This window comes from Panthera onca, chromosome A1 (genome assembly GCF_046562875.1).
Source record: "Panthera onca isolate mPanOnc1 chromosome A1, mPanOnc1 haplotype 2, whole genome shotgun sequence".
Lineage (NCBI taxonomy): Eukaryota > Metazoa > Chordata > Mammalia > Carnivora > Felidae > Panthera > Panthera onca.
This window is the reverse complement of record NC_138339.1, coordinates 105,369,162-105,395,710: the sequence shown is the minus strand read 5'-3', so window position 1 is coordinate 105,395,710 and position 26,549 is coordinate 105,369,162. Positions and strand designations below refer to the sequence as shown.

The following is a 26,549-nucleotide window of genomic DNA, read 5'->3' as shown; positions in this document are numbered from 1 at the left end:
CAGTTGGATGATTATAGTGAGGAAGGGTGAAACTGGAAACACAGGAAACAGGACAGCAAAAGTAATAAATAATTTTGGTTTACTCCTATAGACACCCAAGTTGCAGTGTACAGCTGACTATTGGGATGCAAGGATCTGGAACATAGGAACAAGTTCCAGGTTGAGGATTAAGAGTCATCCACATAAAGATCAATGTTTGTTTGTTTGTTTATTGAGAGAGGAAGCATGAGCAGGAGAGGGAAAGAATCTGAAGCGGGCTCCACACCCAGCATGGAGGCCAGTACGGGGGCCCCATCTCACAACTGTGAGATCATGACCTGACCTGAAATCAGCAATCAGACGCTCAACCAGCTGAGCCACCCAGGCACCCCACATAAGGATTAATGAATAGTGTCAAAGTTGATTACTGTTGAATATTTCTCTTCCTGGAGTCTTCAGTATTTAGGGCTGCCTAGATCCAGGGCAGAATCTTTTGTGCCTTCTGTGTTCCCAAGTGAGATGGAGGTGAGGATAGGAGATGATTTTCACATGATCTATGTAGTGAAACATATACTTAACCTTTTTCATAGGTGTGTGTGTTTTCTTTTTCTTGGGGGTTAACATTTAGGGTTTAGCCATCTTTGATCACAGAATCCTCCAGCTACTGAAGTTTCATGGTACTGCTGGCATTTTCCTCACAGTTAAAAGTATATTGGGGAACCCCACCATCATGTATAGTCTGTCTCTAAGGAAAAAGAAATGAGTATGAAAAGAGATGATAGGAGTTGATTAAGACATTGGGGTTGCAGAATTCTGTGGCATAGTCATAGTGTTCTTTGTTGTTTTGTTTGTTTTACTTTTTTCACCCTCTTTTTCTTGACCAGCACAGAAAGCATTTTGTATTCAGAAGTCCTCAGTTGGTAGCATGATTTCTGGGTCCATAAAGAGGGAAAATGAGGTGGACAGAATGGTAGTTTTAGAAGAACATGTTTGCTTATGTGGGCAAAAGGGTAGGAGGAAGCGAAATAGAAATTCATTCTTGTTGAGTTGATAATCTCATGTTAATCACATCATTGAAATGGTTGGCTGTGTTTTGTACAGTCTATACAGAGTTGGTCCTAATTCATATGAAAGGAAGACTTAGACATTATTTTTATTCATTTTGAACTCTGAATTACATACTGCAGAATTTCGTGTAATAAAATCTGTTGAAGTTGAAAAAATGTAGACATGTTACAAAGTTGAAAGTCACCACAATTTCATAGTTAAATGTGAAATGTTATGTATATTTAGGAACATGTAGAGAATTAAAAATCCAAATTCCAAATTAAGTACATATTTTTTTATTACCTAAATGTTTCATATATATGTGAATAAATATCACTCTTTCACATTTTTGTAGGTCATTAACAAATAATTTCTCAGGGCAATATGATATAAAAGCTCTGTAATTAATTCAGTAATTCCATGATACATTACCTCCATTCCGTATCTCATTCATTTTATGGTCTCGGGCAGTATTTGACGGTTTAAGGTTGTTTTCCTTTAAAACTTTGGCTTGAACCAGGTTAGTAAGAGTGAAAACTCTGAGTTGACCATCTGATGGTTATTGGATAGCTCTTGTAAAATGACATATTCATCAGTTTGGTTTTTGGAGAGGTAACCATAACCCTGGTGGCAGAAATAGATCATTTGAGTGACATTTTAAGTCAGAAAAAAAAAAAAAAAAAAAAAAAAAAGCTTTTCGTTTCTGTCATTCATCATTGCAGAGCACTCCTGAGGCAATCAGTAAGACTCCCAGAGGTAATGTTCGGAAGAAGACGTGTTTTGTATATAGTAATGAGATTGTGGTTTTAAACCCATCCATTCTATTTTGTAGTTTGAAGTGGCTTTAGTTCGAAACATTAAAACCATATAAGCTTTGTGTGTTTGGAGCTCCCCAGTTTTTGTAAATGTTTTGTAAATGTTCTTTGCCTCAGCACTTTCCTATCTTGAGTCCTAGTGTCACTTTCTTACAATGTCTCATTGTAGAGAGCCTTGGGTGTGTCTCAATGGCTATATTTTTATTTAGTATCTTGGTTCACTAGAGCCTTGTGCTAAGGAGGCCAAGGTTATGAGTGTTGATCCCATCCCAGTCAACCTTTAAAGTGAAAAGTGTTTTCCCTGTAGGTTCAACTGGTGCTTCAGAACTGGCTGAAAATATTTGACTATTTTTGTTCAAAGTATGGATGAGGCTGCCCCATTCATTAACTACACTGGAGAAAATAAAACTGATGTCCATCGGGTGAAATCTTTCCAAATGGGGACAGTAATTTTTTCTTGGGTGAAAGAAAGCATTTACTCTTATCTGTGGGGGAAAACACATGCATTTCAGCAGACTTGTTTTAATGTAAGTTCCAAGAGAATGGAGACCATCAGTCTTCGTAGTACTACCCCATCCTGGTGTGCTCGGCATAGACAGAAATGATCAGCTCTCAACATCTACTGCAGCGGAGAACGCTGGGCATTTTGTGGAGTAGATGGCAGAGGGGGGTCATCTCTTCCACCTATTTAACCTGATTTATTGCCTTTGAATTTTTTAATAAGGACATATTTTAAGCTCTGTCTGGGGACTGAGAGCTCTGATCATTCATGCAGTGAACTTTGAATAAGTTGATAAGATTGGCTGGACCCTATTACCATAATGGATGGTGACTATTTGACATTTACAATGGAATGCTCCATTTGCACTAAAATAAGTGAATTTGTATTTAAAAATAATTTACCAGTTTTTTTTTTTCCCCTACCAGACCTAAAATAGAGGTCATTTACATTCAAAGCTAAAAAATAATAACTGCATTCGGACTTAGTGAAATTTATTGAATACATGTTAATTCGTGCGGCCCCATTAAACCAGATTGTGTTGATCTGTTAGCTGGAGAAAGAGCAGGAGTCCTCTTACTCTCACGGACCTCAACCCTAAGTTACTAGATTTTCTGAATACACAAGGATTTTTACTAAGTGCACATTGTTTGTCAGGCCTTGTGACCTTCCTGCCAACTGAACTGCTTATAGGTTAGATGGTGGTTGTCTGTGCTGTTCTGGTTTGAAAACTGATTTGTGTAGCTCTTCCTGGTGGAGCATTAGGTCACTGGTATCCTTTGCTGCCCATGATGCATGGAAGTGAGTCAGTGGAAAATTCACTTACTCATCATGACCTACTTCTGTCACTTGCGTTGAAGGTGCGCTTATTTGTCAAAAGCCATCTGTCCCCCTTCCAGAAACTCTTGCCCAATTGCTACTTTAACCCCTTAGCCTATAGGTTCTTTTAGAATTTTCGCAGTTACTTGAATATGTCTATCAGCTACACTGTAGTAGGTGTAACCTGTTTTAAATTGACGCTCGGAAGCCAGAGACAGTCTGATCTTGTATGGCTCTCAGCACATTGCAAACCCCCCCCACCCCCACCCCACCCCGCCAATCCCCAGTCACTGCTTTTCTAATGAAGATTCTAGAGGCCTTTGAGGAGAAACTGTAAAATGGTAAGTTTCAGGATTTATTAGGAGCACACTCTCCCCTCCCTCATTTTCAGTAGAACTTTCCCTTTCTCATGTTTAGTAGCTTATTCTTGGGTTCATTGATCCAGCAAGGTTTAGTCAAGGGTGGCTTTGTGCCTGGTCAGTAGGGTCACAAGAAAAATAAGATCTGTGCTTCTTGCCTGCATGCAGTTTATACTCCCCACTAGGAGAGTTGCAAAGAGTCATTTTAAAGTAAGACCAATTTTAAATTCCATTTTAAATGTGGGGAAGTGTGGAATATTCCACTCGGAGACCAAAACAAGGATTATTTCTTCATTTTGTTGTCAGATCAGTCCTGCCTCTCTTTGACCAGAAGGTTCACCCTTTTCACACAGTCATACATGTCATTGTGTGAAATTGTGTACCATCGACCTTTATGCAAGTAGGAGAGGCTTTCTTGAGAACAGAATTCTAAACTGCACAAAAGGAAGTGATGTGTATTAATTTATATATTTTATTAAGTACACATACACACACACATACATGTGTGTGTGTATGGCAACTGTAACCATATAAACATATAGTAACAGATGTATTGCTATTTCTTTCATGTCCAATATTCACCACGGAGGATTAGAAATTATATGCCATATTTACACATGAAACAAGGTAAAGTTCAATTCAGCATTATTTAAGGTATAACTATTTCATCTCAGAATAATATAAAAATACTTGTTTCCCTGATCTAATCAGTTTACAGACTCTCAAGTCAGGAATGAATTATTATACCTAAACTAAATGTATAGAGGAAGTGAATGGAAACCAGCATTTGATGATAGAATAGTATTCTTCTTGAAATCCATGTCATTCTTGGCTCTTAATGACTGCTTACTATGAACAACTCCTCTTAAAAAAGAAACAAAAACAAAAAACACTTTTGCCTACTTGATAGCACTTAAAAAAAAAAGCAGCACCTGTTTCCATTAAAATAACCAAGTGGAATTTTGTTTTCTGCTAACTGATGAAGTTGTGAATATTAATGTATTTGGATCTTAATTTCCTTGTGCTGTTTTCAGATTGTTACTGATACCTCTCCTTTTGGAGGAGACTTTGTAGAGAAAACATTCAGGTTCAGACCGAGCTCATTGGTTTACATTTATTACAACATAGGCATGGTTTATATTGCTGAAAATGTTCTTTGCTTTTAGACAAAGAACCACAAGGTTTTGCTCAAAGACATTAGTGAAACGGCCAATTCGAAAGTAAATAAGAGCTAGTTAAGCTGAGTTAACAATGGAGAAACAGTGATGTGTGGTGCCCTGTGAATTTTGTCGCGTTAGAATGATCTAGATTTTGCAACATGATAACTGATTAACTTTGACCATACTGTGGGAAGACAGTCGGCTTGTGTTCATTTGCTCCTTGCAGCTTTATCTTTGCTTTTGCAACCATTTTCTGTGATAAGCAAAATAAATTAAAGTTTCAAAGGAATCCGTTTGTCAAGTAATACGGCATTGTGACTCTCCATCTACATACACAATCTATCTGGAGGTCCATATAAACAATGAAGTCTAAGAACAGGTTTTTACACTGTATTACATTTCATTATAGGCATAACCCTGTTGATCTGTTTGGTTCTCAATGAAAGAGGCCCTTCACGGCAGCTTACTTTTCATAACAGACCCCATTTCAAACAAGAGATTAGAGATTAAGCCAGTTGGCCAGTGACTTAAGTATAAAATATCTTATCTGGGCTTTGCGCAATCTCTTCATTTAAAACTACTTACCTAAAAGGCTTATTTCTTTTCTTGTGGTGTCATCACAGGCCACACCTAGAGAATTTAGAATTGTTTCTTAGAGCTTATTCAGATGTTTTCTGCTAAGCTGTCTTTAAGTAAGGTATTGAGAAGCAACATAACCTTTCTGGGCCATAACCTCCAGTGTGATGGGAATGCTCTCTGTCACCACAAAAGCATGGCATTTCTGCAGCCTTTGGAAAAGTCTGAGGAGGGAAATGGATGGGGTCCCTGCCAAGTGGTACTTGTGGGCATTTGAGTGGGTCGTGGGGAGCTCTGTAGTAGTGATTCCAAAACCACAAGGTCTCCCTATTCTCCCTTTGGTGCTAGATTCCTAAGTTATGCCCCGCCCCACCCCTACCGTCTGTTCTATAGCCACTTGTTCTGTAGTGGGGACCAAGGGTAGGTAATAACAGATGATTCATTCCATATGACTAACCTCCAGCACTGGGGCTTTCTTAACGTGTGACAGTGTGATTCTAGTTAGCTTCTGCATTGCAGCCTCAACTTCTGTACGTGTTTGGCACATGGAATGTGAGACACGTTGTGTTCCAATGCAATATGGTAATCACCACCTGAATATAAATTCAGTAATTAAAGCTCCAAAAGAAGCGACGATATTTAACACGAAATGCTGGGAAGAGTTGATGTTTATAGAGCTGTTTGTTGTTTCCGAGTAGCTGGCTTTGTCTTCCACTGTATCAGTAGTGTGTTCTACGTGGCTATTCTAAAAGGATGGTCTTGATTTATGGAGTGTGTTTACGTAATTGAGGGGGTTAGCTGAGAAACAAAAAAAGTTTCCTTGAAGGACTGAAGGACTGCTTGTTTAGAGGGAGCCACTGAGGTGATCTGCTTTTACTTTGAAATCTGCGCAACCACAGGGTCGTATTTGGTGTTTTCATTGACATTTTAGGTCCAGGAGACCTGTTTTCCTTCTGGCTTTGCTATTGGTTGCGTTGACCAAACCTGCCAAAGTCTGGCTATGTCTCCCGCACATCATTAATAACTATTAGAATTGTCTTGCCCTGGCTTTGATTAGCACTACTGTGACTACACTACCAAAAGCAATTGGATGGTAATTAATTAAAGGGGTGCCGACGATTCCTTCCCTTTGCAAACATGTGGTCAACATTCTGTGCTGCTGGCCTTCTCTTTTCATGTTTTAATCCTGGCTCTGACAAGAGATGAGCTTTTGCTAAAATACGAAAATGACACTTATTAATGATTTTTCTGAGAGAGACACTTCACTGGTATTCTTCATCGCTGTGAGTGAGTTAATGTTGGCTGATACATCACAACCAAGGTGATCCGGTATGTCATTTTTTTTTCCACTGTGAATGCTTTCTTTTTTAAAAATGACTTTATTGAGGTATGGTTGACATAGCAAACGCTGTGCATATTTAATGTATACCACTTGATGAGTTTGGAGATAAGTATATATGTTCGTGCAACCGTCACCACAATCTGTGCCCTACTACGGCTCCTTGATGTAGCCCTTCTGAGATGGTGAAGGGAAGTGGAAGCCAGCAGTGGCTTCCTCACCACTTGAGTTGTTTACAGTCGAAGCCTATGTGGGATAATGAGACCTGATCTAAGCTGGGGTGTGGTATTCCTGGATGCCTGCAGTGGGCATAAACATCTGTAACTGGCACTTGCCAAGCAAGCATGGCTCTTGTGCTCAACTCTGTCCTGCTTCCCTTTATCCCCAGCCACATACTTGCTCACCACAGGGTCTGTCATATTGTACCTCTTGGAGCCCTGCATTGGAACAGAGGAGACACAGGTCATGGCCACTCACAAGTCGCATGAAGAAACAGGAACCTCTCTCTGCCTACTCAGGATCGCTCAGCCCTTCTTCTAGGCTTGGGCCCTCCCCTTCTATTCCCTTGAGGAACAGGGCCCACAGGCTCTTTTGTCCTCAGGGCAGGGTCTGGGTGGCAGATTGCCTCCAGGCTGCCTCCTGCTTCTACTCGGAAACCAGAACTCAGGACAGGCCCTCTAAGTCCCAGGAACCGGACTCTGCACACAAAGATTTCTTCTCCTTTATACTTTGCATTGTCCTCCAGGGGAAGGAATACTACAAATTATTATCTTAATAAACTATCATGTCAAGGACACATACGTCTTCACTTTCTACCACCCTCCATTCCTCTTGGGAATCCTGGCTAGCAGTATTAAAAAAAGCCATCTGCTTTTCTTTTCAAATCACACACACATTTTTCCAGATGAAGAGGTTACAACATTCAGGATTGCAATTTTGTGGAAACACGTGCACGCACACTTAAACTCCCATACTCCCGCTGCTGACGAGTAACCGCCATTATTGTTTATGTACATTTCCTTCCAGTCTTTTTTTTTTTTTTTGCCTTTTCTATACTTTAAACACGTTTGACGGCAGGTTTTGGACTCTACGTTTGTTTTTCACCTTTGTCTTTGTAAGCGTTTTTGGAATAATGTCCCATCTTGTGGTCGTGGCGTGGTTTATTTCACTACTTCAGGGTTTTTAGGAGATAAGACTGATTGTCATCAGTTCTCTGCCATCTCAGAAAAATGTCCAAAAAAGGGATGTGTACATAGAGTGGATGGTAAAACAGCTAGATTATATACAAAAAACAAAACAAAACAAACAAAACAAAAAACCTTCCCCAGAGAGGAGACAGTTAATTCTAGGTAATTGTTGAGTGATCTTGAAAAGAGAAAAGTGAGGGAGCCCTTGGGTGGCTCAGTTGGTGAAGCATCTGACTTCAGCTCAGGTCATGATCTCAGGTTTGTGAGTTCAAGCCTGCATCCTCTCTCTCTTACCTTCCCCTCTCATGCTCTCACACTGATTGTCATTTTTTTTTTTTTAAAGAGAAAAGTAAGTGGGCAAGCTCAAGGGTCTTGCTCCAAGTTCCAGCTCTTCTTACCTGAGGGGGGGAGGGGCGGGGGGAGAGGGGAGACCTTCCTGGCTCAGCCTCTGTCTTTGAGCCGCCTGGGACCAGCCTTTCCTTGCTCAGTTTGGGACTTTTTCAAACCATTTGATTTCAGGCCACCGTGACTCAGACAGAACTAGGTCTTTATTGTGGGGAAGATTTTTAAAAATAGATATTTCATTTAGTACATAAAAAGCATTTACAGGACAGAATGACCAAAAAAGGAGCTATATCCTAAGAAAAGTTGCCTACTCTTATTTCTATTCCTGAACCTTATCAATTTTTAAAAAACCTGTTAGAAAGGGAAGTAGTTTTCTTCATTTCTCTACAAATTGATGAACTTTTTCATAGATGAGTTAGAGATTAATCTTGTTGAGGTAAAATCGTATCTTGCAAGAGGAGGTAGAAAACTAATCAAAGTTCTTTGTCTAAGAGGAAGTTTTCACAGTTGAAAAATGACTCATCTCTGAAGCCGGGCTGTGATGACGAGGGCCAGGAGGATTTGGGGGGATAGAGTTATCATTCATAATTAATACATCATTAATTCTTCCTAACGATGATGTCAGACTCATTGCTGATTCTTTGTTGTTGTTGCTTTTGACTAGAACACAAACATTAATTATTGGTTCCACTGGCATTTGCTGTAATATAATAATTACATTAAAATTATTTTATGAATGGAATTGTATGTCTTAGTTTAATAGTGTATTATGGGCACATTAACCATCTTGGGACCTCTCCTCCCCCCTCATTACCTGTTTTATATTTCTCAATGCTAAAATGATTCCCATGTTAGGTATCTTTACTTTATATTGTACTTCACTTGAGAAAATGCCTTAACCTGACTCAGATGAGAATCACTTGCCTACCTGGATACTGAAAGCTTTAGCCATTGTCTGTCTGCCTGCCTGCCTGCCTTCCTTCCTCCCTTCCTCCCTCCCTCCCTCCCTCCCTCCCTTCCTCCTCCTCCTCCTCCTCCTCCTCCTCCTCCTCCTCCTCCTCCTCCTCCTTCTTCTTCTTCTTCTTCTTCTTCTTTTAATCTTTATTTATTTATTTAGAGACCGAGAGAGGGAGGGAGAGAAAGAATCCCAAGCAAGCTCTGTGCTCTCATCTCAAAACCTGCCACAGGGTCTGATCTCATAAGCTGTAAGATCACAACCTGAACTAATCAAGAGTTGATGCTTAACTGATTGAGCCACCCAGGCGCCCCTAACAGTTACATTTCTAATTTAGATGATTATGTGTTGATTTGTTTCATTATATTTTACTTTGATTTTTTTTTTCATCATGGCTACCTAGTTTCTGTCAAACCTTGGGTAGACGGGGGTGGGGGGGGGTGGGCAGGGGGTTGTTGGTCGCTATTTTTTTTTTTTTTCTCAAATACACAGTGTGGCCTAACTGAACAATGGAGCTATTTTAAAACTCTGGGAAATGTCTCCCTCCCCAGATTTCCTGATTGCAAACTCATATGCGCATCTCTTGAGTCCTGGTACCAGTGCTCCCTTTGCCTGAGGCAAAGACATTCTTGAAAAAATGCTGGGGGATTTTTGGTGGAGTTGTAAAGCTGCCTACAAGACAAAGGAGTTAACACAGGAAAACCCACGTTGAGGGATATAACCATGGAGGGAGTTAGAAGATAACTTGATCTACTGAGAATTTATCACCAGGTGCCAGTCTCCAGATTGTAGAAAGGGGACATGACCTGTCGCTACCCACTCTTCTGCTTTCTTTTACACTATTTTAAAATATTGAAACTTTCAGATGCAAAAATAAACCTAAGTTTCTAAATTTATTTTGTTTACAAATCTAAATAAATTTGTGTAATTTTTTTAAGTAAAAAGAGAAATTATTTTTGTCATTTGAAAAACATACCATCAAATATTTGGTGCACTGCCCTCGAGGCACATTAGCTAATGGCACAAAGTGTTTTTGCTCGTTACCATATAATTGTGTGAGTTCAGCAACTTTGGTGCCTACTGTTAACAGTCAGTGTAGCTAATATCTGAAGACCCAGGCAGAAAACACTCTGTTAACATAAGTGAGCCCTGTGATTTTATGATTATACTGTGAATGAAAATATGATGTGACCACAAAGCCAAAGGAATGACTCACTTGGTAGCTATTGACAGATTTTATTTTCAAGATGGTTTAGGTGTATTGTTGTTTTCATGAGTGTTACGTTCTTTCCGCAGGGTTTAGGGTCTCTTTAGGAAAACAATAAGTAAAAGTAGCCAGTGAAAAATTTCACCTTCACTTCTTTCATCCAGTGTGCGACTGATTCTCAGTAAGTTGAAGCATCTGAATTCTTGTCTTGATGTGCAGTTTAATTTCATGTGAGCAGATCACTAAGGATCCTTTTCAGTGTGGTAATGTTGCACAGGGGGCTGCTATCTCTCCGTACCATTGAATTTCTACTTAGAAATGTTGCCATGTGAAGGTCAGAGTCCCTAACTGTAATCAACAGGAATCCAGGAACACAATGGACAGGAACTCTGTGAGTCACTGCAGGGAATGCAGAATGAGTTTGGGTTGGTTGCCTGGTGAATATGGTGAAGAGGCAGAGTGGGTGTGTTACTCAGGAGCTCAGGGTTCTTACTTATAAGGACCAAACCAGGCTAGGGACGAATGAGGTCACCTCTTTGAACACAAGGCTGGCCTTATGAGAAATAGATGGCCGTGCCTGTCAGAGGCATGCCGGTGGTTTCAAGGTGAGTGAAGCCAGCCTTCACCTTTTCCTTGGTAACTGACGCTTTCATGGCATGCCAGTTTGTCTGAAACCCTGCCGTAGCTCTAACATTTTCTACGGTGCAGTGAAAGCTCTTTCTACACACAGACACATTCTCATACATGATCTCTTAAAGTCTCAGAGGTCATTCGGGAGCAAGAATGGGGGCAGATGCCAGACTAAAGGAATGACATCTTGAAAGAATAAATGGAACAGAGAAATCCAAGATTCGGGGTCACAAGCTTCTGGAAGTTGTAAATATGTACATTTTATAATGAGGAATTTGTTTTATTTTGAGACCTGTCATTTGTCACTATTTCAACTTAAAAAGAAGTTTGTCTCCATAGTACATGCAATATACCCTTTTATGCTTTGTGTCTTCTGGCCAAAATCCAAATGCATATTACAACATGGGCCATTCCTTTTCTCCAGAGCCACTGCTCATAAACATGCTTCACATCGCAAATCTGATTTCCGTATTCTCCAATACTGAAAGAGTCAGAGTTCTAGAAATAGGGAAAGGAAAAAAAAACATATGGAGCATGATCCAGAAATTTAGGTTTAATTTCAAAATCTATTAAGAAACAGTGGAACAAAAAAGTTTGATTCATACACGCTTAAGCACAATTCTTTTCTCTAGTTGGGTCTGTCTAGACCAGCTGGTTTGGGCAGGGATAAGTAGAAAGTAAGTGCCTGTTTGGCGTGGCTGATCTATGTGTTGGGTCATCTGCCTTTGGATCCTCCACAATGCCCTGTGGAGATGGAAATGTCCATATCAGGACCTCTCACATGTCTGTTCGCCATGAGCCTGAGCACTATATGGAAGTATATCCCAGGATAAAAAGCAAGCTCCATGTGGTGACATCGGCATGTCTGTCCATCCGGGTCAGGCTCACTGCCTCCAGAAAACTCTCACTGTCTGGTGTGAAACTTGATGAGCCGATCTCCCTCCTGTGTTTGAACATTGGGCTGTAGGTGCAAAGATCTGCTACCCCCAAGATCACCTACCTCCATCTCTTTGGCGTGCGTCTGTAGTTACCAAGCTCGCTGATGTATGCATAGGACCAGAATGCTGAGATACTAATTTACAGGGATAAGTATAGTTATTATTGAGCTGCGCTCAATAATACTGTTCTAATTCTCTGTCTTAGAGACACTTTAACATAATGACTGAAAGCACAGGTTCTGAAGGCAGACGGTCTGGATTTGGATTCCCCTTCTACCACATACTCTTTGTGTGATGTTGCCAGACAAGCCTCTAGACTTCTCACTTCTTCGGTTTTTCACATCTGTTCGATATGGATAAAAATAAGTCCTACCTCAGAGGATTGTCACGAAAATTAAACCGTTTCTTGGCACAGACTAAACACTTGTCAAAGTTAGCAGTTATTGTTATTGCTGTTTTTTGTCATTCACATTTGGGCACACCTCTCTGCGAAGCTAGCCGCTTCCCCTGTATGCTTGGGGGAATATTAGCAGAGCAAGACATGTTAGTTAGGTGACTTAAATGATTCATGGCATTGGGCAAAGGTGGACTGATGCACATGGTTTTGACAGTGGTCTGAAACAGCAAAGTCTGTTGGGTAGAGTCCCTTGTATGTCCCTCTACCTTGCTGTTGCCATTTTGAAGCCCTTGGCTTGATTGGCCCAGTGCTTGGATTGACACTTGAATCTGTGGTTTTGCAGCTTTTGTTTTCTTTCTTTCTTTCTTTCTTTCTTTCTTTCTTTCTTTCTTTCTTTCTTACCATTTCTTTTTAAATGATTATTTATTTTTGAGAGAGAGAGCTGGGGAGGGGCAGAGAGAGAGAGGAAAGAGAGAATCCCAAGCAGGCTTCGTGGCATCAGTGCAGAGCCAGACGCGGGGCTCCAACCCACAAACCGTGAGATCATGACCTAGGCCGAAACCAAGAGTCAGATGCTCAACCAACTGAGCCACCTAGGCGCCCCATGTTTTTCTATGTTCCTAAAAGCCAACCAATACCCCTTCATGTTGTTACTTTTTTTTTTCTGTAACTGTGTTAATATTGTCATTTACTCTCACGTCTTGTTGCTTTAGACCTAGCCCCTTTAGCTCTTGAGTAATTCATTGTATTGCCTTAGAAGTTAATTCTGTAGGTAATCTTAGGCTTCTTGTTCTAAGATCCTTGAGGGAAAGCCTTAGTGTAACATTCGAAATATTAAAACATATATGCACGAAAGAAGGTATGCAAGAGAGGAAGACCAAAATGTTTTATTTTGATAACTAATGTTTATGGAGCACTTGCTGTGTGCCAGGTACTATGATATTTCTTTACGTGAGTTACCTCATTTAGTTTCTACATAGCCCTCTGAGGTAGTTCATATTCTTATCCCTATTCTACAGAATGGTAAATTGACGCTTAAGGGGGTTGGAATTGGAAACGAGATCTACCAAGGGTAAGTCCTTATATTTGATAGCCATCCCATGAAATCTAAAAAGTAGCTAGCTCTCTCTCTATGCAAAAGAATTACTCTACACTCATAAGTAGTAGTTACGTGTATCTCTGTGTCTAATGCAGATTTCTAACTTTGATGGTGCCCTGCTTGTAAGAGCCCTGTGACCTCCCTCGTGGCCCCGTTTGCCACTAGTTATTACTGCGGCCTTGGCACACACCACACCACCTTCCGGAGCTACATTGCTGTTTTTCAGCTCCCAAACGACAAAAGCAAGGTGAATTTGCTACCCAGACTGAATACCGAGCAGCTAACTTACTGGCCAGCATCTTCTGGTATCTCCCTAGCCCTCCTGTCTTTAGCAACAGAATTGATTCCTTGTGGCCAATTTCATCTTTGCAAAATGAGAGACCCACTAAGAAAACATCAGTGGATACAAATGAGAGAGAAGGAGAAAAAAATTGTCCAGTTAAAGGAAAACATGACTTTTTTACTGTACTTTTCACCAGAGTAGTCTGTTCTTCCTTCCTTTAGAGGGCTGTATCCTTTTCATATGGGAAACAAACAGCAGGGGCGGGGTGTACGTGCTTTAAGTATGGGATTAGCAAACAACTCCTGTTAATATCCATTTGGCAGTTTTCCTGTTGTTGTTCCATCTAGGAAACATTTTCTTCTACTTCTGCCCATTATCATAGTTTTGACACTCCTGTCATTAACAGAATGTCATTTTGCAAGATACTGAATTAGGCACAGCTAGCAACAAAGCATACTGAACAGAAAGATAATGGCTTTTTGCCACATGACTTTTCCTCGCAGAAAAGCACAGAGTGGAGCTCTCCTGTCAGCTGTGCCTGTGTGTGTTTGTGTTCTGACTGGGGGCACGTGGAACCAGGGGCAGTTCACTTGTGGGCAAAGCGCTGTGCCAAATTTTGGTAAACGGAAAATGATTTAGAGCTGGAATCATGTTAAATAGTCCCAATGCTCATTCTGTGCTTGACATACATTTCTGTTGAGTGCCGTAAAAGGAGGTCGGGTATTTACAGAAGCAAACTCCTCTGCCTTTTATGGGTCAGAACCGAGTGGCTCTAGTGTCCTCTGAACCAGAAAGAAGGAACGAGCTTTTGATTTTTATGGGTAGCTTTGAGCTCTGTAGCTAAAGGACCCTACCAGACTAAAATATATCCACCAAATTAAGTGTTTCTGGATGTAGCAAGTTAAACAGATTTAATTTCTATATGGACAAGCCTGGAACAGGTAAAACATAGTCATCAGTTCAACTGGTCTATATATGTCCAAATGAAATTTGGATATAAGAAAATCTTACCAGCAAGGTGCGCCTGGGTGGCTCAGTCAGTTGAGCTCTAACTTTGACCCTGGTCATGATCTCACAGTTCATGGGTTCGAGCTCTGTGTTCGAGCCTGGATCCTGCTTTGAATTCTGTGTCTCCTTCTTTTTCAGCCCCTACCCCTCTCACAGTCTCTCTCTCTCTAAATAAATAAATAAATAAACATTAAAAAAAAGGTGGGGGGGGGGTAGAAAAATCTTACCATCGAGCTTTATGAAGGTGTTGAGCATTTCTTAAAAGCAACAAAAGTAGAGACTGTAGGTACAGGAGAAAGAAGTTAATAGTATAACTTTATTACAGTATTTCCAAAAAGGCAGATCAGAGCAGATTTATTAAGTCTATACTGTGGTCTGGTGCTGCTACCCGTTTCTAAGGTTTTTTAAAGATTTTACTTCCTCATCACTGGCCAAGTGAGAAAAGTTCAATGTTATTCAATTAAATCGATGAAAAGTAATTATTATAGTTGGACTTTGAGTTTGGTTTTCTGCTTCTTAGAAAAAAATGTATCGTTATGAGTTTTATGTATATCCACTATGAAACATGAGAGCTTAAAAAAGTGTGTTAAAGTCACATATTTTACCACCCGCCCCTTCTGCCCCAAGGCGCACGCACACACACACACACACACACACACACACACACTGGAAGTTCAGGAAAACATTAGTTTGTATTTGTATTTTGTTTATTCTTAACTCCCCAACACATTGTAGGCTTACCTTCAGTCCCTGTCTACTGGTGCCCTGAGCACAACCAAAGACTTAAGTGTCAGTCTCCGAAGGGTTTGACCCTGACCTTTTACCCGGTTACACAACCTGAAGTATTTGACCCTGAGCCTTTACCCAGTTACAAAACCAGGACTACCACCCCCACCGATTCCCCACCTGTCTCTCATTGCCACTCAGCCTAGGGGATATCAGCTCTTCAAGCCTTGCAGAATAGTTAGACCATGGTTTTGGATGACTCCATAAGGTGTTTTGGCAAGATCAGCCCTTGGAACAGTTTCCCAAGATCTAGCACATGCCCTTCAGCTCTTAGATCAAAATTAATCATCCCATTTCCCCAGCATTGTCTTCACACCATCATACCAAGGAGGAGCAGTCTTTATTTTGTGTCTTCTGTGTGAGGTTTGAGCTCTTGTGTCCTGCGGGGAGAATCTTAAGTTCACAAGTCATCTGTATCTCCTCCTTGACTTTTCTAGCCCTCAGGTGTCCTTCAAATCCATCACCTGCCCTCAAGTCTTAGCATTCCTGAGGGGCAAATGGGCTAGGTATTTCCTGTGATTTTGTTGCAGGTAAATTGTCCTAAAACAAATTTCTCAGGTACTGAGACACTCCTCGCTTGAATCACTTTTTACTTCTAACATTTTTAGCAGTTGAGCTTTCCTTGCTGCTGTAAATATCCCTGTCATTACCAAACTCCTGCTCAACTTTAACCTTCATATTATGCCTCTCTCTTAATCCCACTGACTATCCCTTTGTAATTTTACTCAGAACAACGTGTATGTAGGTTTTTCCAGTAAGGTGTGTCACACCATACATCCAGCCCCACAACACTGTCAGTTCTTTGTGTTTTCTCAGTTATGCGTGACCTTGATCAATGTAGTAGTATTAGACAATGCAGTAGTATTCTAATATCATCTTGGATCAGTTGTATCTTATAAGTTACACAATGTTGGGGCCCCTGGGTGGTTCAGTCGGTTAAGCGTCCGACTTGGGCACAGGTCATGATCTCGCAGTTTGTGAGTTCGAACCCCGCATTGGGCTCTGTGCTGACAGCTCAGGGCCTGGAACCTGCTTCGGATTCTGTGTCTCCCTCTCTCTCTGCCCCTCCCCTGCTCATTCTCTGTCTCTCAATAATAAACAAACGTTAAAAATTTTTAAAAAAATAAGTTACACTATGTGGCACAAATTAAAAACTTCTTAAAAACTCAAACTGTATTAAGTTATTCAAAAATAGTTACTGAATCTTGAGTGAAATTATTATTTTCTATATTTTTCACTGTGTCCAAAGAGATTGACCATTACATAAAATGTAGTCTTTGGCGTCACGAGCTCGTCCCCCCTCCTAGATTATAACCTCCATGTAGAATCCCTGGTTATGTTTCCTAAATGAATGAGTGACTCCACAATGGGTGCTGTGCTTGCCAATGTCTCTGTGGAACAATGTGGTGAATGTCAGCCACCCATCAGCCCTGTGCCTGACAAAGGACATTAGAGTTCACCATACCAGCCACATTGCTACATCTTGTTCTGAAATACCTACAAAATGGACTAAGAAGAAATAGGATTAGAAAATGTTTTATGTCAGGCTGATCTCTGAGGTGAAGGGATTATTTAGGGAAAACCTGCGAATGGAAGGATAATTTGCCATGCACAGTATATACTGTGCAATTCTAGTGCTTACTATTTATGAAAATAGGTTTCAAAGCTGATTGGGATTCTGTCTCACGCTTTAAACAGCAACAGATTTTGGATGGTACCTTTCCTCCAGATTCTGCCATAGAAGGCAGTTATCTGTGAAGTATTCTTATCTCTTTTATACCTTAAACACTTGGAGACTGTTTTCTTCGTGTTCTTATCTCCCCTAGTACTTTATACATAGGAAAAGACATTCCATTAATATCTGTTACACTGAATAGTGTCTTGCTAATATCTGTGTGTTCAGCCATCCCTCCCTTCCTCTATGAAGACAGAAATTTGGGCCAGACTTCAGTATGGGTTATCTTAATGGATTAGATATATTTCTAAGAAGTACCATGAACAGTAATATGTATTTTTTCCTATTGATTTGCCTCAGAATTTTTGAAAGCTTGGAGACCTATGCCTTGCTGTAGGTACGTAATTAGCCAAAATTTTTCACTCATAGGTGAAAACAGTGTGAGCAGCTATTCATTTCCATTATAATGAATGCCTTTAAAAAGGAATTTTTTCCCCTAATGGAAAAGTTAAGTTCAAGTATGAAGCCAATGATATCCATAATAAGCATTCATAATTACATACCCTACATAGCTGTGGACTAGGGTCATTACATAGGTGCGGGAGTGAAGAGGCCTGTGGCACTCAGGCTTGGTTGTCACCACACTGTCACTGCTTGCTACTTCTCCTTTTTTTTGTTTTTGTTTTTTTTTTTTTTTGGTGGTGTACAGAAGAACATGGACTGGTATAATGCATTGAATTTGGGGGCCATTAGTTATTCAAACAAAATACTCAAAGTACAATCACAAAGAGTGGGATAGATTAGCCCATCAGCTTAACCTCCTAACTGGCCTCCCTATTCCTCCTTTGATCATTTCCATCTGGTACCTGAACCCTTCTTCTCTTTAGACAAAAGTCAGATGATGTTCAAAACCTTCCAACGGCTTTTCTTTTCCCCCAGGCTAGAGACTGGTCTCCATGCTGTGGCCTCTCAAGCTGCTACAGATATGCCCCTGCTCTTTCTCCACTGTCTCTCTGGTGCCTTTGGCTCACTCTACACTTGTGTCAGGCCTTTTGCTCTTTCTGAATGCTGGATGCCTCATCCTTCTGTCCTCATTCACTTCTTACCTCCCCAGTAAGTCCTTTCCTGACCGCCTCTTTACAGGTGTGATTCGTTACATCTGCCCTCCCCGTCCTACCTTCTGAACTATATTTTCTTTCTTTCTTTTTTTTTTAAACTTTTATTTATTTATTTTGAGAGAGAGCATGAGTGCCCAAGCAGGGGAGGGGTAGATGGGAAGGGAGAGAGAGAGAGAGAGAGAGAGAGAGAGAGAGAGAGGGAATCCCAGGTTCTGAGCCATTAGCACAGAGCCTGATGCGGGACTTGAGCTCACGCACCCTGGGATCATGATCTGAGCTGAACCCAAGAGTTGTACCTTTAACTGACTAAGTCACCTAGGCACCCTTCTGCACTATTTATCTCTATCACCATCTCCTACCATATATATTATAGTATAGTATAAACTTTATAAAGTTTACTCATTTTTGTGTTTACTATCTGCTTCTTTCTCCAGCATGTAAGCCCCTTGAGGGCAGCAGGGATTTTTACTGTTTAGAGTATACCTAGCATATATTAGGGACTCCGCAAGCAATTTGTTGAATGAATTATAGAAAGCCTAGGTGGAGCCTTGATTTCACAGACCATAGTGGGATGCCAACAGTGCTTGGCTTTACCTTATATCACAGAGACACAAACACTCATGCGTGGATCTCTGCCACTTTCTAAACTGTTCAGGAAAGGGGGTACATCTGTAGCCTTGAAGAAGCCTCAAGAAAGGGGAGATTGATTTACATCAGAAAAGCAAAAAAGTTCCTGGGAGAAGACAGTGGTATGAAGGTAGAAATGGGGAGAAAGACAAAGCAGTCTCTGAAGGAATAAGTAGGATTTGGGGGGAAGGTGTCTACACATTTTTAAGGAAGATTTGCTTTATGTTGCTTACTATACTTTTTCTTTCAAAATACAGCTCGAATATACTTTCTAAGGCTTTTGCATGCGATTTGCAAACATGCAGAGGCCTAGATCGTTCCTGTTGCAGAAAAGGAAAAAGAAATGTCCATGATATATATAATTTTAGTGCATTTAAGAATTCTAAAATTTGCTTCAAATGAATAACCTAAAACAGGAATGAATTAGACCCATATTTATGTTGCCATGGTTAAATCTCAAAAAATATAATGTTGAGAGGGAAAAAAGTAGGTTGCACAATACCTATAATTTGTAGTGTGTACTAAAGTATAATTTCTGCAAAAGTCAAAAAGTGTGACTGCCACAGAAATATAAAATGACCATGTTAAAGCTTTTGTTATTAATTAATGAGGGTAGTTGTAATATATTAAAAAAGATGAAAAGATTTTGAAACTCAGATGCGTATCTACATATATATATGTGTATATATATATATATATTTTTTTTTTTTTAAATCAGGAATGATGCCATGAATTTGCTAGTAGATGTGCAAAACGGGTTATTATGTTGTAGGACAATGTTATTAAGTGTTAGGGATCATCCTTCCCTAGAGATTATCACTTGTATCTCTACCATACAAAATTTGTTTGCATTTTTGTGGGCAAGAATCATTCGGCTTACTACCAGTTTTCTACATTTTGTCTTCTACCCCTACAGAGTTTTAAAATAGCCTAGTCAGGAAAAAGACCATGGAAGCTGTCCACCCTTGGACATCCCCTGGGGAGCCCACTGTGTAAAGCCTAATGAGCCATTGAAAGGAAAGCCGTCCATCTCTTTTGCACATTTGCACATGTTTATCAGTTTTGCCTGGTACGTGATATCATTAGTGAAACTGTAAACACGGACACACGTGTTGTTAGATGCACGTAAGTGTGCTCAAGTACCAAAATGAATGGGAAGGCTCCAGGCCACACTTTTTTTCAGTAGTTGTCTTGTTGGGAAGTGGAACATGTTGATTGGTTTGCATGTAAAAGGGTACCCTTCCTCCTATCTCTGCTCTATGATTGGAAACAAATATGACAAGGTGATACCGTTCATTCCCAGCGGTAGAAATTGTTATTTTTCTGTATTTTCTGTATTTTTAAAACATCTTGGACAATAGGATAGTAAACTTCCAACTGTTTTTCTCATGTGGTTGTAGCTCATTCATCGTACAGACATGGAAACTACAGCTTGCTTGGTTTATAACAGGTATTCGGGACTACCACCTGAGTTAGACAGTCTCTGTCTCCCAGTCATGCCCACCTTCCTCCGCTTGGGCTTTCCCTTTTGTTGAAGGAATATTCAAATAGTCTGATTCTGTTAAGGTATTCACAATAACACCTGTCCACATCCAGTGAAGCTTTGGTCTGTAATTGGTCTACCGCAAATTTATCAAATTGTTCAAGATGAACTAATAAATTGGAGCCTAGCATCTCTAAATTCCTGGGGCCCTCCTCCCACAGGTCACCGTGCCATCACTGCCTCTTAGCCGTGGCCAGTCATACGTTACACTAAGCCTTTCAAGTCAGCTGTGAATGTTAGAGATTACTGCCTATTGCGGTTTCCCCTCTGCAGCATGTCTAACTGTGGTCAGACGTGATGAGTATTCAAGTCTCAAAAAGAATGTCATTTAAAATTAAGCTGGATTGCAGCTACTCAGACCAGTTGCAAAAGGCCACAGTCTGGTAGGCCTTGCAGCTTTTACAGACCTTGTAGGGGCATAATTAACAGGTTTCTTCAGCCAGGAGAGATGTGACAGATTCCGATGTGAAATATTTACAGGTCCTACCAAGGCCTTCATGTCCTTAGCATAAGGACAACCTGGGCAGACAGAGAATATGGTTACTTTGGACCAAAAATATGTACACCACATTCCCCTCTCCCCCTTCAGCTGCGTAGCCTACATAAATCTTTTCCCTCACACTTTTTTTTTTAAAGATGACTTAATTTTTTTAATGTTTATTTTTGAGAAAGAGTCAGCGCATGAGCAGGGGAGGAGCAGAGAGAGAGGGAGACAGAGAATCTAAAGCAGGCTCCAAGCTCCGTGCTGTCAGCACAAAGCCCGATGGCCCGATGTGGGGCTTAAACTCAAGAATCCCAAGATCCTGACCTGAGCTGAAGTTGGACGCTTGACCGAGTGAGCCACCCAGGCACCCCACCTCACACTAAGTCAGCCCTGACTTCGATGATGAAATGTAGGATCTGTCTCTTTATCTTCCTAGCAAACAGAAGGCACTGTTTTCAGTCACTAGGAAATCCAGCAGTTCCTTGCCGAATGCTTTGGTGATGGGAACCATGAGCTCAGAGCAGCAGGAGGGGTGCCCTGGGCAATCCTCACATCACCTGCCTGAGCCAAAACCATGCAGACAAACACTTCCTTGTGCTGGCCTTGTGTCACTCTAAAGCATCTCCGCCCCTTTGCACATCCAGCTGCAACATTCTTCAAGAGTGTTCTGTCCCTCCCTGCCTTGCCTCCCAGCACCCAGGGGCTGGCCAGTCCCACTGACTGACAAGTGCTATCATTGCCTTTCCACCTTCCATTCTTCTCAGATCCCAGGCCCACCCAGTCAGCAGTACTTGTGTGTGTGTGTGTGTGTGTGTGTGTGTGTGTGTGTGTGTGTGTGTGTAGTTGGTCCATGGGGGAAGGAACCAAAGGAATGAGGTAAAAAGAAATACTTACTTGGCATCATTATACTCTGTCCTGACCCACTATTTGTTTTTGCCTTTGTCGCAAGTTGTCTGTGGCTGTCTTCTTGGGCTAAACTCAGATTTTGCAAGTAAAGAATTTGTGCCAGTGTGTCACCTTCCAAACTGGTAGAACAAACTGAGATGTTATCTAGAAGCAGCGTGTCTCCATGTGTTGCTTCAGGTGGTGAACCGGAGAGGAGGTGGTACCTAGTGGGGAGTGGACATTCCTGTGTTTGGCTTCCAGATCCGAGCACGGGCAGGGGGAATGGCTTCCATTCCTTTTTAAAGAGTGAAGCAGAAAGAATGCATTATGGGACGAGTAGCTGAAACTTGAATTACTAAGTGTTTTACTTTGCAATCATGGATCTTTGTTCCAAAGGCTGAAAACTGGAGAAGACTTTTTACAAGCTCAAAAATTAAACAAGGATAAATTTTAAGCAGGCTAAGATTTTGGCTCCACCAGAGGTGACATTCCTATTTTACCTGGTAAGACAGCCCCTGTTTCTCCCTTGGGTGACCCTGCTTGAGAAGAAGCAAGCAAGCTGAATCAACTTAGTCATGCTGGTGGTAGGGAATGAACCTTGATTTGTCTAAGTGGCCATGTATCTACTCTTTCTTCACTTTTTGAATTAAATGAGTGTGGCACAGTCACCACCACAAGGGGAACCTGCTTCTTACTTGGATGCCGTGAGCTTCTCCTTACATCTTCAGGAAAGAGTGTGATAACCTGGATGAATACATGATGACCCTAGAGGTCAGCTCAGCATTTTCTACCAGCGTCATGTGTGGGCAGTGCCAGGTGCTGTGGCAGTGTGGGTAGCAAACATTCATAGGTCCTGCCAACTAGGAGTTGTTTTACTCTGGGTTAAAATCAGCTTTTAATTCATTTATTGGGAATCAGGTACCTAGAGCAATGACGTTAGGTGACTGTCTTCCCTACCATTGGAAAATTGTCTGCAGAATATCTCAGGGTCCCAGGTCTGTAAAAGTGCTAATGTACATATCAAGAATTGATATTTTGGGGCTAAATACAGTATAAAATATCCCTTTACCCTTAAGAATATTAGCAGCAAATAAATGAATTTGCGAAGCCAAGTCCCTAGTTCGTGACTGTATTTATTTTGTGTATGCATAGGAATCTGTCTTGGCCTGTATTGTGTAAAGTCTGGTTTTGTGTATACATAGGAATCTTTCTTGGCCTGTATTTTATAAAGGCTGGATTTGTATTTGTTTAAAAGCTTCCTGTTTGATTGTGGAGAGATTCAGGAACGTTTCAAGTCTGTTATAATTTTAATACTGTCTGTACCTTCATGCTTACGATCCATATAGAGGTTAGAGAAGACCCTTTCAGCTTTGATTGTTCATAGCATTTGTCAATAAGATATGCCTCTGATTATTTAAGGTTTTGTGTAAAATATTCCCAGCATCTTAATTATGGTAAAGTACTGAAATTCTTTTTTTTTTTTTCAATATGTGAAATTTATTGTCAAATTGGTTTCCATACAACACCCAGTACTCATCCCAAAAGGTGCCCTCCTCAATACCCATCACCCACCGTCCCCTCTCTCCCACCCCCCATCAACCCTCAGTTTGTTCTCAGTTTTTAACAGTCTCCTATGCTTTGGCTCTCTCCCACTCTAACCTCTTTTTTTTTTTTTTTCCTTCCCCTCCCTCATGGGTTTCTGTTAAGTTTCTCAGGATCCACATAAGAGTGAAACCATATGGTATCTGTCTTTCTCTGTATGGCTTATTTCACTTAGCATCACACTCTCCAGTTCCATCCACGTTGCTACAAAGGGCCATATTTCATTCTTTCTCATTGCCACGTAGTATTCCATTGTGTATATAAACCACAATTTCTTTATCCATTCATCAGTTGATGGACATTTAGGCTCTTTCCATAATTTGGCTATTGTTGAGAGTGCTGCTATAAACATTGGGGTACAAGTGCCCCTATGCATCAGTACTCCTGTATCCCTTGGGTAAATTCCTAGCAGTGCTATTGCTGGGTCATAGGGTAGGTCTATTTTTAATTTTCTGAGGAACCTCCACACTGCTTTCCAGAGCGGCTGCACCAGTTTGCATTCCCACCAACAGTGCAAGAGGGTTCCCGTTTCTCCATATCCTCTCCAGCATCTATAGTCTCCTGATTTGTTCATTTTGGCCACTCTGACTGGCGTGAGGTGATATCTGAGTGTGGTTTTTAATATATATATATTTTTTTAACGTTTATTTATTTTTGAGACAGAGAGAGGCAGAGCATGAACGGGGGAGGGTCAGAGAGAGAGGGAGACACAGAATCGGAAGCAGGCTCCAGGCTCTGGGCCATCATCAGCCCAGAGCCTGACGCGGGGCTCGAACTCACGGACTGTGAGATCGTGACCTGAGCTGAAGTCGGACGCTTAACCGACTGAGCCACCCAGGCGCCCCTGAGTGTGGTTTTGATTTGTATTTCCCTGATAAGGAGCGATGTTGAACATCTTTTCATGTGCCTGTTGGCCATCCAGATTAAAGTACTGAAATTCTGAAACAATTTGCTTTTAACTTTTTTTCTTGCACACATACTCCTAAATGAAGAATCCTTTTTTCTTTTACTCGAAATTGCATTCGTGATCACTATTTTGTAAAGACCACAAGTCTTTACAGAGAGTAGGCAAACACAGGATGAATGTCATATAACCTTTTATTGTATTTTTATATTTTTGATAGTGACCAAACAAGTATATTCCATTTGCCAGTTTTATTTAGACATTCTTTTTAAGATTTTTTTTTTTGAGTCACTTTTTTTTTTTTTTCCTGAGAGAGAGCACAAGTGGGGGAGAGGGGTAGAGAGAGAGAGAGAGAGACAAAGAATTTTAAGCAGGCTCCATGCCTAGTGCATAGCCTGACATGGGGCTTGATCCCAGGACCCTGGGATCATGACCTGACCTGAAATCAAGAGTCAGACACTCAGTCGACTAAGCCACCTGTGTGCCCCTGAATCACATTTTTAAAATCAGTACTTTTCAGCCTTTCCTGGTAGACTTTAAATAACTGAAATAGTTTTGAAATTTTCTTCTGTTTTTCTTTGTGTTAAATTTAAATTGATTTTGCTTATAGTAGTATATTAGTCATTCTGTGTATTTGTTAGGAAAATTCTGGTGTTTTTTTTTTTTAATTTTCTTCAAGAAATACCATTTTCTAGTTTTTCTTTAAGTTCACATATTTCACCAGTATCCCTGTTTAAGATAATCATTAGGTTAATATTTCTGTTGATAGACATTTATTATTCAAAATTTTCTTTACATACATAAACACCAATAATTGAGTGTCAAGAGAAAATCTTCATAAGTGATTTAAATCAAATGCTAAATGTAAAAAATAATACAGGTGGCCAGTTTTCTGGCAGTTAACTCATATTTCAGTTAATTTGCTCAAATTAACAAATAACTTTGCTGAGATTTCCAGGGTATAAATCTGTCATTTATAATTTCTCTTATTAATGTTAGCAAGTTGGTATGTTTAATATTCCTGTATTAAAATGAAAGAAGACATTCATTTGAATTAACACTAAATAAATTATACAGTGTCTTTTTAAAACAATCATGCTATCTGGTTTAATGATTGTGAATTTAATAGGTCAAATACGGTTCTTAATAGATGAGTTGATAATATCACAATCCACCTTTATAATTAAGTATCAAGAGTCTGTTCTTAATCAGCAACTTCTTTAAGGCTGAGTAAACATGATCTTAATTAAACTCCCAGATAATGCTAAGGGATGTTGATTGTTCCAGTAAGGAAAATAAAAGATGCAGCCTGACCTTAACAAATTATAAATATGGGAATGTTGATAAATGATAATGAGCAGCAAACATTGAAGAGAGAGGATTGGTTCCCAAGTCAATATTGTTGAAAGGAATTGAGTTTGGTTCTGAAATGTGTTATTTGAATATTTAGAAACGTTCCTTTCTGTGTCCACAACCCCCAATTTAGAAGTCAGGTGAAAATTTCTCTTTGAAGAGCCTGTTATAACAGGTATATTCTGAGTTAAAGAAGACATTACACTAAACGTTTAATGGTGGTGGAGGGCAGCCCTAGTGTAGAAGGGTAAAATCACAGTGCCCTGAACCTGCCGGGTTTTATTCCCCTTTTTCTCACTACTAAACTGATAATAGAGAGTGAAGCATCAGTCTCTACTAAAGGAGAGGCAGATGAAAGGGAGATAATATTCTCCTCATCAACCAGTTTTGCATGTGTCTTATTCTTTGCTGCTTCTGAGACTTACTTTGGAATCAAGATAAGCATTTTATAACTTTGCCCTGGCAGAAACAGGAAAAAGTAGCTGCCGTGTGTCTATAGGTAGCAGTTTATTGAGTGGGTACCGGGATCAAAACAGTGGGTCATGTGCCTCTGGCAAAACACTTTCACTCTTACTTTAATACCAAGTGGAATCTGTTTTTATGATTCCAAAGTGTTTACCTTAATAAGGAATTTGAATATAGTATACAAGATGAAAAATGAATCAGTAGTGAAATACCTATCTCTTCGGCATCAGCTGTTCTGTTGACAAAAGGCACAAATAGGAAATTTGTCTAAATAATTAGATTTTTAATTAGTGCATCATTGTAAGATTAATGTCATCGCGCTTCATTGCATGTAATTTTGTATTAGGAATTTCATGTCAACAAAGACGCTACCTGTGGTTTGCTGATTTGAATCCTTAATTTATCACTTGGGTGTATGGCATGTCAGCTATTTGCAGTCAGGAGTGGAAAGACGGCATTTGATTA

The 26,549-nt window shown here is 40.3% G+C and overlaps 1 protein-coding gene across 13 annotated transcripts in view; it reads left to right on the top strand.

The window, feature by feature from the left end:
* Positions 1 to 26,549, top strand: part of MAST4 (microtubule associated serine/threonine kinase family member 4) — a 564,301-nt gene that overhangs the window by 420,467 nt on the left and 117,285 nt on the right. The window lies entirely within an intron of this gene.